Below are 10376 nucleotides of genomic sequence, written 5' to 3'. Positions count from 1 at the left end.
TCTAAAGTGTCAGTTGATTTGCCTAAGGTACGCCAGTGATTTCCTTAGTTCTCTGATTAGTTTATAATGATTACCATATACAATATGATCAGTTTGCTCATCAGCAGCTACATGAAAAAAAAATTCAGTGTCTTTTCCTTAAGTTATTCTGAAATAGGGTCATTATGCTTTTTGCTACTACCAGAAACAGTTGTTTTAGAAGGTACTTCAAATGAAATATGAATTTGTAATATTAGGATATAATACACTGCTCATCTTCTCTAGTTGCCTGGGGCAGTAAATAGGCAGAATAATGTGGTAGGCAGAATAATTCATCCCAAAGATGTCCCCATCCTAGTCCTTGAACATTGTGACTATGCTGGGTTATATGGCAAAGAAGAATTAAGGTTGTAGATGGAATTAAGATTGATAGTCATCTGACCTGGAGATAAGGAAATGATCCTAGGTTATCTGGGGGCTCAGTTGTAATCACAAAGATCTTTAAAAGTGTAAGAGGAAGGCAAAAGTCAGGGTGATGTGATGTGAGAAGAACCCAACCCACTGTTGCTGGCTTAGAAGATTCAGGAAAAGACCCCCAATCTAAGGAGTACAGGTAGTGTCTACAAACTGGAAAATATAAGGAAACTGATTCTCCTTTAGTTGCTAGTTGAGAATAAAGCCCTGCTGACACCTTATTTTAGCCCAGTGACAGCCATTTAGACATCTACTCCTTGGAACTGTAAGCTTATAAATTTGTATTATTTAAGCCACTAAATTTGCTATAAATTGTTATACCAGCAATAAAAACTAGTACAGTGAATTAAATAATTCTGTCTATTTTTTCATCTGTGGCTTCTGTTAATTTAATCAGCAAAAACTTAATGAAGGTCTGTTGTATGTAGACTGCTAGCAGGTGGTGAAGTAGAGTTCTTCTGAGTTAGCTTCCTGAGTTAGAGTCCTTCCTACTCAGGCATTGCAGAGCCAGCCATCAGTTTTCCATTATATGTTTTGTATATCGCTCTGTTATTCCATATAAAAGGTTAACTCTCTGGAGTCCAATATCAGTTTTCACTGATCCTGTTCCACGTCATGTAGGAAACCATGTCAGGATCTTATTTGAGCTGAATGGGAGAGAATGATCCTTCAAAACAACAGCAACATAGGAGGAGAGGTAGCCAGTATTTCCTTAGCGCTTACTGTCAAAGGAGAACTCTCAAAACATGCCAGGAATTGTGATGAGTCCTTTACAAGCTACCATCAGATTTAATCTTTGCAACAACCTGATGAAGTAGGTTGTACTACTATATTGCTTTTATACTTGAGAAAGCCAGAGAACAGAGAGTTTAAGATACATCTCCAATGCCATCGGAATAATAGGAGGTAGAGCCAGCCTCCAACGTAGGCTGTTTCATTCAAGAGCCTTTACTTAATCACTGTGCTCCTTGCCTCACAAGGGTAAACACAGCTGAGAAAAAATGCTATGTAATGTGACAACAGTACTAGGTATGCAGTGGAAGAAAGAGTATACCTGAGTATATTACATAAATGTGTTTGTTACATTTGAAGAAAAATCCAACCTGTAGTATCAGCATTAGTCTACATAATTGTTCAAATTATTAAAGAAATTCTCTAATTTTGTTTAACAATTTATGTAGGGGTTGTCAGGGAGGGGTGGATTAATACATCCCTCTGTTCACTGTTGCAACTTTGTGAAAGACCTTGCTGTTGTATTTCATTTGTCCTAGCTCATTTAAATCAAAAGATCAAAAGCACCTTTTGGTAAAAATTAGTCTTCCTGTTTTTTCTGTCTTTTTTGGAATTTCAAGACAGGTTTATCCAGATAGGGGCTTCTCCACAGAACACAGAAGTTATACAGTAGTTATTAAAACAGGTTCTTTGCCAAATGACTTAACATCAGACCATACCAGGAGCTGGGCTCACCAGCCACCCCCCTCTTCTCCGCCCTTCCTCCAAAGCAGGTGGTAGGCCAGGCAGACAGAAACAGGGTCCTATACCAGGTGCTGCTGCCTCAGGCCCAGTGAATGAGCTGGAGCTGTGCCTTGCAGGGCATCTGTGGCAGTGGAGACTCTCATGGCAGTAGGCAGCCACAGTCCTCTGGCCAGCATAGTGCCCAAGGGAAAAGTGCAGCTGGAGGCTAGTCTGCTAGGTGGTCCTCAAAAGCCACACAGATCCTACTTTCTGGTTCCAGAGATGAAATTCAGGGCCGCTGGCACTTCTATCAAGGCATGGAGGCCGCCCGGGTAGAGCAGGAGGGGGGAATGCTCTGGGAAGAACCCTCAGAACGAGGCCATGCTGGCTGATGTCATACCAGCAGGGGCTTATGTGGGAAGCAGGGGCAAAGGGCATCTAGAGTTTGTTTTCAGGAGGAGGCAGTCTGCGACGTGGCAGTGAGGCCCAAAGGCCCAAGACCTCCCGGGCGTCACTGTGGGCTGATTCCAGACCGGCCTTGAGGCTGTAGGGCCTGTAGTGTCCTGCTGGAGGCCGGGCTCGGGGCAGTGGCTCAGACCACAGTGGGGCTGGGAGTCCCTGGGCTGGCCTGCCCCTTCTCTGGTGCCCTATTATGGTGGCCAGGGAAAGGTCACTTGCTGAGACACAGGCCCCAGGGGCTGCTGAGTTGGTCATCGTGCCTGCAGCCAATGAAAACAGGTTCAAGATCACGGCCGGGGTCCAGCTATTCATAGCCAAGCTACGAGTCAATAAGCACCCCTGCTCTCTTCAAATACTCCCAGGAACCTCTATGGAACTTGCTGGATGAGCCCTGCCCTCAAGCAGGAGGCCAACCTCTGCGAATGCCTTAGAATCTGTGGAGCCCAGTGAGGTACCCTGCTCAGCCCCTCAACTGTGGCCCAGCAGCAGATTTTCTGTTTCCCCTGGGACTGAGCCCAGGTGCACCTGCCCAGCCCTGTAAGCAGGGAGCGCCCTGCTCGCTGGTGTGTTAACAATGTACAGTTAAAACCCAAAGGCATACAGAGAACCCAGAGCTGGCTCCGGGGCCTTCTCAGTGAGTGAGAGATGGGCCCTTCAACATCTGCATGACTCATGGAGTTTATGTTTTCAATTGGCCCAAAAATACACCTTTGAGGGCCTCAAATTATCTTTTCAAAAGTTTTGCTAGACACATGCATGTGACCATCCCACCCTGGGTCCTTCCACCCTCTTGGTGCCTCCCAGGAGTCCCCAAGTAGGGAGGAGTCTGCTGCTCAGCTCCAGGCTCTGCTTCTCCAGGGACTGCAACACTGCCATGAATAAGGTGGTGGTGGGTCGGCGCAGGGCCTCTGCAGGCTGCCTCACATGACCGCACAGCACTATTTTTGTTTCCAGGCTGTCTTACAGAAGGTTTTCGACTGTGTCCCCAGCACTTCCGATTTGGACACCAGGTCGTCCAGCTTCTCACCCCGCTCCAGCAAAGACTTCATGGTGTTGGGCAGGATGATCTTGGTCTCATCAAGTTCAGCCTGCGCCTTACTCATGGGGTCAGCTTCTCAGGGGTTCTGGTACACACTGAGGTGCCCATCCAGGGCTGTGTACTGGGTCGTAGCAGGGTATCCAACTGGCCACTCTATCCTGCAGACCTGCTTAGAGAACTCGTCTAGTACCTTCTCCAGCAAGGTGAAAGCCACCCGGAACAGGTATTCACTGTCAGCGATGACCACTCCTGCAAGACCGTCATTCCACACACAGACGTGTCACAGGTATTATTGTTCTTTGACAGAAGCTCTGCTGCCCTTTGCCAAGTGCTCCACAATTAAACCTCTGGAAGAAGCCGAAGGAGGACAGACACATCATACGCAGCTTTGATCAGCCCTACCTTGGGCTCGCCTTTGTAGAGGCTGCTGATATATAGCTTCAGGGCACCGCCCCAGGCCACCTGCCGCAGGTCTGCCTCGCAGGGAGCAGCGCGAACACCGCCATCCAGAATGAAGCCAGCTGCTCAATCATTTTTGAATGATTGAAAGCACACAATTGATATTATAAAAACTTGAAGCAAATTTTTCACATAGCGAGCATCAAAGTTAGTTCAATTACAGGTATCTTTGCCTCCAAAAGTGGAAAAGATCATGTTGTTTTCTTTATTACCCTGCCTACCAAGAGATTCTGCCCAGTAGGTTCCTGCTATGCCAATTCGTTGATGTACCCTATTACTGGCTTGATGGAGTAGTGAAAATTTGGTATATAAATGGATGGGTTAAAAGAATTAAAATGTGAGATACCTTATAATCATTCAGGAATGGTATTTACATAAATATACATTTATATATACTTGTGTAATTATGCACTATATATACTTTACATTATACATTTTATTTATAAATACATTTAAAAATTCAAATAAACTGGAAACCATGATTACCTTTTAAATGGCAAAAATCTTGAATAAAGAGGTGCAGTGTGCCCTGAGGTAAAGCTAAATGGGGTCTTTTGCTGTACCACCCATTCACTTGCTTCTCTGAAGTTGGATCCCAAATGTCACTTGCCTGTTAAAGATTGCTTTATTGACTGCCCTGGGTTGAGTTGAGTTGTCATTCCTCTGTTCTTCTTCTGACCTCATAGTGTCCTGATTATATAGTGCCTATTAAAATGAATGAATTTTTCCTGCTTAATGTGAAACAATTCAGGGAAAGAAAGGAGCCTTATTAAACCCTGTATTCCATGTGCTCAAGTACGGTACTCAATAATGTATGTTGAAGTATATTCAAGTATATCCACATCTGAATATTTCCACTCCTTATCATGGATTACACTGTTGCTCTAAATTCTACCAATTTCTTCTGAGATCCTGATGCATTAATCTTGCACCTTATTTTTATCTTCAATATTATTTTATCATCCTGAAGTTTTTCACTCCAGCATCTATGTGTTCAGGTTTTGTAGGTGGTTGACGGTCTTTGAAAGTTGTTGGAGATAATTGTAAGTTGTTGGAGGTATACTTTGGAAAATAATCTGAGGCTGTAGATTGTGAATTAAAGGCAGAAGTGAAACAAGCATGCTGCAGGAGGTGAGATATAGCAGAGAACAAAAGAAAATAGGGTGCTATTGCTACAGCCATGATAAATCACCAATAGGAAATGGTTTCATGGAAGTGGGTGAATAATTACATGGAACAAGAGCGTGGCACGTGAGGAAAAGAAAAATCTAGGATGGCTTCTGCTTCTTCAGACAAGTTAAAGAAGTAGGCTCTTCATAATGAAATGTTTTTATTATTAAAAATTTCCTGCAACTTTTTATCTTTGCCAGTCTTAAAGAACATTTGATGTTTCTGAAGGCATTCTCTTTCATTCCTAAAGGTTCCAGATATATTTTCCTTGCTACCATCTATTATCAAGTGAGAGACGAAGTGTTACAAAAGTCAGCTTTTTAATTTCCTATATCTAGGGATATGTAATTAGGATTTAAAAATAATTAAATTCTGGTATAGTAGTGAACTGATAGTAAAAAGCTCTTTTATGAGTGAACTTACTGTGCTCATTTGAGCTAGCACTCAATTTATATTTCTGTGAAAGTGGCTTGATTGGAGTTTTATAAAATGGTTGTGCATAACAAGTCACATAATGTCTGTAATAGTTTTGATTTTGGGAAACATAGAACATGGCACATTTAAGGAATGACATTATTTCAACTGGATATTGTCCAGCATGACACTATCTGATAAGGTCAGATGGAGTTAATCTCTTTCAGAAAATATAATTTTTATATTCTTTTGGGTAAATGGACTATCTCATATATAAAGAGCCCAAATAAGATCATGTATCACAATTTATTTTAGTTTACATTTATTTTACATTTAGTTTACATTTATTCCTTACAAGGTGGATAAATCACTTTGTTCTAATGACCACATCAGTTCATTCCACTCTAGTAAAGCATTCTAGCTTAACGATTCTAATTCCAGACACTAGTTTTAAAATGTCAATCTCAAGTGGATTAATTTTCATCATTACTCTCTTTTTCAATAGGAGTACATCGCACATAAATATGAAAGTGTGAACAAATACTATAAAGGTTTATAGCAAGACACTTATGGTGAAATACTTTTACACAATTTTAAAACTTCTGTTTCCATACATTCTAAATATAGACATAAGGATTTGTAGAGCAGAAAGATCCATTTTGCAAAATGACAGACACAAAATTTCATTTAACATTTTCAGACTCAGGTCCCTATCAATAAAATATGGTGATTAGAAGCACTCCTAAAAAGAGCACAGAACAAAATACACAACATATGAAGAATGGAGGAGGAGGAATAAGAAGGGAGAGATGAAAACAATCTCCAGACAGTGTATATAACAGCTCAATAAGCGAGCTAAGTTAGGCAGTAAGATACTAAAGAAGCCAACCTTGAACCTTTGGTAACCACGAATCTAAAGCCTGCAATGGCAATAAGTACATATCTCTCAATAGTCACCCTAAATGTAAATGGACTTAATGCACCAATCAAAAGACACAGAGTAATAGAATGGATAAAAAAGCAAGACTCATCTATATGCTGATTAGAAGAAACTCACCTCAAACCCAAAGACATACACAGACTAAAAGTCAAGGGATGGAAAAATATATTTCAGGCAAACAACAGTGAGAAGAAAGCAGGGGTTGCAGTACTAATATCAGACAAAATAGACTTCAAAACAAAGAACGTAACAAGAGATAAAGAAGGACACTACATAATGATAAAGGGCTCAGTCCAACAAGAGGATATAACCATTCTAAATATATATGCACACAAAACAGGAGCACCAGCATTTGTGAAACAAATACTAACAGAACTAAAGAGGGAAATAGACTGCAATGCATTCATTTTAGGAGACTTCAACACACCACTCACCCCAAAGGATAGATCCACTGGGCAGAAAATAAGTAATGACACACAGGCACTGAACAACACACTAGAACAGATGGACCTAATAGACATCTATAGAACTCTACATCCAAAAACAACAGGATATATATACATTCTTCTCAAGTGCACATGGAACATTCTCCAGAATAGACCACATACTAGCTCACAAAAAGAACCTCAGTAAATTCCAAAATATTGAAATTCTACCAACCAATATTTCAGACCACAAAGGTATAAAACTAGAAATAAATACTACAAAGAAAACAAAAAGGCTCACAAACACATGGAGGCTTAACAACATGCTTCTAAAAATCAATGGATCAATGAACAAATCAAAATAGAGATCAAAGAATATATAGAAACAAATGACAAGAACAACACAAAGCCCCAACTTCTGTGGGATACAGCAAAAGCAGTCTTAAGAGGAAAGTATATAGCAACCCAGGCACACTTAAAGAAGAAAGAACAATCCCAAATGAATAGTCTAACATCCCAATTATCGAAACTGGAAAAAGAAGAACAAATGAGGCCTAAAGTCAGCAGAAGGAGGGACATAATAAAGATCAGAGAAGAAATAAACAAAATTGAGAAGAATAAAACAATAGCAAAAATCAATGAAACCAAGAGCTGGTTCTTCAAGAAAATAAACAAAATAGATAAGCCTGTAGCCAAACTTATTAAGAGAAAAAGAGAATCAGCACAAATCAACATAATCAGAAATGAGAATGGAAAAATCACGACAGACTCTACAGAAATGCAAAGAATTATTAAAGACTACTATGAAAACCTATATGCCAACAAGCTGGAAAACCTAGAAGAAATGGACAACTTCCTAGAAAAATACAACCTCCGAAGACTGACCAAGGAAGAAACACAAAAGTTAAACAAACCAATTACAAGCAAAGAAATTGAAATGGTAATCAAAAAAATACCCAAGAACAAAACCCCGGGGCCGGACAGATTTACCTCGGAATTTTATCAGACACACAGAGAAGACATAATATGCATTCTCCTTAAAGTGTTCCAAAAAATAGAAGAGGACGGAATACTCCCAAACTCATTCTATGAAGCCAACATCACCCTAATACCAAAACCAGGCAAAGACCCCACCAAAAAAGAAAATTATAGACCAATATCCCTGATGAATATAGATGCAAAAATACTCAATAAAATATTAGCAAACAGAATTCAACAGTATATCAAAAGGATCATACACCATGACCAAGTGGGATTCATCCCAGGGATGCAAGGATGGTACAACATTCGAAAATCCATCAACATCATCCACCACATCAACAAAAAGAAAGACAAAAACCACAAGATCATCTCCATAGATGCTGAAAAAGCATTTGACAAAATTCAACATCCATTCATGATAAAAACTCTCAGCAAAATGGGAATAGAGGGCAAGTACCTCAACATAATAAAGGCCATATATGATAAATCCACAGCCAACATTATACTGAACAGCGAGAAGCTGAAAGCTTTTCCTCTGAGATCGGGAACTAGACAGGGATGCCCACTCTCCCCACTGTTATTTAATATAGTACTGGAGGTACTAGCCACGGCAATCAGACAAAACAAAGAAATGCAAGGAATCCAGATTGGTAAAGAAGTTAAACTGTCACTATTTGCAGATGATATGATACTGTACATAAAAAACCCTAAAGACTCCACTCCAAAACTACTAGAACTGATATCGGAATACAGCAAAGTTGCAGGATACAAAATTAACACACAGAAATCTGTAGCTCTCCTATACACTAACAATGAACCAATAGAAAGAGAAATCAGGAAAACAATTCCATTCACAATTGCATCAAAAAGAATAAAATACCTAGGAATAAACCTAACCAAAGAAGTGAAAGACCTATACTCTGAAAACTACAAGTCACTCTTAAGAGAAATTAAAGGGGACACTAATAAATGGAAACTCATCCCATGCTCATGGCTAGGAAGAATTAATATCGTCAAAATGGCTATCTTGTCCAAAGGAATATACAGATTAGATGCAATCCCTACCAAATTACCAGCAACATTCTTCAATGAACTGGAACAAATAATTCAAAAATTCATATGGAAACACCAAAGACCGCAAATAGCCAAAGCAATCCTGAAAAAGAATAAAAAAGTAGGGGGATCTCAATCCCCAACTTCAAGCTCTACTACAAAACCATAGTAATCAAGACAATTTGGTACTGGAACAAGAACAGAGTCACAGACCAGTGGAACAGATTAGAGACTCCAGAAATTAACCCAAACATATATGGTCAATTAATATATGATAAAGGAGCCATGGACATACAATGGCAAAATGACAGTCTCTTCAACAGATGGTACTGGCAAAACTGGACAGCTACATGTAGGAGAATGAAACTGGACCATTGTCTAACCCCATATACAAAGGTAAACTCAAAATGGATCAAAGACCTGAATGTAAGTCATGAAACCATTAAACTCTTGGAAAAAAACATAGGCAAAAACCTCTTAGACATAAACATGAGTGACCTCTTCTTGAACATATCTCCCTGGGCAAGAAAAACAACAGCAAAAATGAGCAAGTGGGACTACATTAAGCTGAAAAGCTTCTGTACAGCGAAAGACACCATCAGTAGAACAAAAAGGAACCCTACAGTATGGGAGAATATATTTGAAAATGACAGATCCGATAAAGGCTTGACATCCAAAATATAGAGAGAGCTCACACGCCTCAACAAACAAAAAACAAATAACCCAATTAAAAAATGGGCAGAGAAACTGAACAGACAGTTCTCTAAAAAAGAAATACAGATGGCCAACAGACACATAAAAAGATGCTCCACATTGCTAATTATTAGAGAAATGCAAATTAAAGCTACTATGAGGTATCACCTCACACCAGTAAGGATGGCTGCCATCCAAAAGACAACAACAAATGTTGACGAGGTGCTGGAGAAAGGGGAACCCTCCTACACTGCTGGTGGGAATGTAAATTAGTTCAACCATTGTGGAAAGCAGTATGGAGGTTCATCAAAATGCTCAAAACAGACCTACTATTTGACCCAGGAATTCCACTCCTAGGAATTTACCCTAAGAACGCAGCAATCACGTTTGAGAAAGACAGATGCACCCCTATGTTTATCGCAGCACTATTTACAATAGCCAAGAATTGGAAGCAACCTAAATGTCCATTGGTAGATGAATGGATAAAGAAGATGTGGTACATATACACAATGGAATACTACTCAGCCATAAGAAGAGGGAAAATCCTACCATTTGCAGCAACATGGATGGAGCTGGAGAGTATTATGCTCAGTGAAATAAGCCAAGCGGAGAAAGAGAAATACCAAATGATTTCACTCATCTGAGGAGTATAAGAACAAAGGAAAAACTGAAGGAACAAAACAGCAGCGGAATTATAGAACCCAAAAATGGACTAACAGGTACCAAAGGGAAAGGAACTGGGGAGGATGGGTGAGCAGGGAGGGACAAGGGGGGGTAACAAGAAAGGGGGTATTAAGATTAGCATGCATGGGGCAGGAGAAAGGGGAGGGCTGTA

General features: G+C 40.1%; 1 pseudogene; it reads right to left on the bottom strand.

Moving 5' to 3' along the window:
• Positions 1 to 3287: 3287 nt before the first annotated feature.
• On the bottom strand, positions 3288 to 4060 carry LOC108401881 (synaptobrevin homolog YKT6 pseudogene; annotated as a pseudogene).
• Between the last annotated feature and the right edge of the window lie 6316 nt (positions 4061 to 10376).

This window comes from Manis javanica, chromosome 1 (genome assembly GCF_040802235.1).
Source record: "Manis javanica isolate MJ-LG chromosome 1, MJ_LKY, whole genome shotgun sequence".
Taxonomy (NCBI): domain Eukaryota; kingdom Metazoa; phylum Chordata; class Mammalia; order Pholidota; family Manidae; genus Manis; species Manis javanica.
Note: the sequence above shows the minus strand (reverse complement) of the source record. Positions and strands in the feature narration are given on the sequence as shown.